The following is a 1,019-nucleotide window of genomic DNA, read 5'->3' on the forward strand; positions in this document are numbered from 1 at the left end:
TTTGACAAGTTTAGAAGAATAATTTTTAAATTTAAATGTATTTCAAAAAATTATTTTGTTATATCATTATAAATTGTTTTTAAAGTACTTTCTTTTCTACACATATTTCTATTTCTTCAACAGACAGCCATCCCTACTTACAATTTAAAAAAAAAAACCATTTCATTTCATTTTTATTTGCACTGTCATATTTACTCTCAGGCTATAACCTTTGTTTCTTCAGTTTCTTTTGGGGTATCTTTTTCTTTTGAGCAACATCCTATGGTTTGGGAACAATTTGTTCCTTTTTAGTAAGTATCATCTCAATATGGAAAAGAGAATTCTTGTATGAATTAATTTGATCATGAGCCCTTTAAGTAAGCTGTCATATTCTGGGAACCTTGTTAATCTGAATATATTCAATGACAAGAGAATCCATAGTCAAGCCCTTCAGTTCCACATTACTCTGCATTTTACTACTTGCAGAAAGAACTCAGTACTATTTTTGGCCCAGTGATCTTATGTCTAACTAACCCCATTGCTTAGCCTGAGCATACCTGCCAACTCCACTATTATATCTGCATAAAGGAACACATTGTTTCTTCAATGTGATATCTTTCAAATACATGGTGACCTTTAGGAAATATATGCCCTTGATAGTTTGGGCTATTTCACAGATATTCTTCAAGTGGATAATTTAAAGATTTGAGTCCCTAGACTTGCATGATTTTGTGGGGTTCTCTGGATCAAAAGAATGCCTCACAATTTTAAATGGTTATCTAGGATGGCTCAAGGGAAAAACCTACAATTAATTTTTAAGAGAAAGACTGATGTGTTTAAAAGTTCAACAAAACTAGATATATAAAAGTTTTAAGAAACTTTATCCTAGGCTACATATCAAACATTCTTAGTATTTTCTTGAAGAAGGAATTGGGACATGATTCTCTAGTGTCATGAACTAAAGTCATTTAAACAGCTAAATATAATTAGTAGACAGAGAAAGAGAAAGGAAAAAGATAAACACACTGAAACAATAAAGA

At 30.9% G+C, this 1,019-nt stretch overlaps 1 pseudogene; it reads right to left on the minus strand.

Moving 5' to 3' along the window:
• Positions 1-202: 202 nt before the first annotated feature.
• LOC100924362 lies at positions 203-745 on the minus strand (annotated as a pseudogene).
• Between the last annotated feature and the right edge of the window lie 274 nt (positions 746-1,019).

Source organism: Sarcophilus harrisii, chromosome 1 (assembly GCF_902635505.1).
Source record: "Sarcophilus harrisii chromosome 1, mSarHar1.11, whole genome shotgun sequence".
NCBI lineage: Eukaryota > Metazoa > Chordata > Mammalia > Dasyuromorphia > Dasyuridae > Sarcophilus > Sarcophilus harrisii.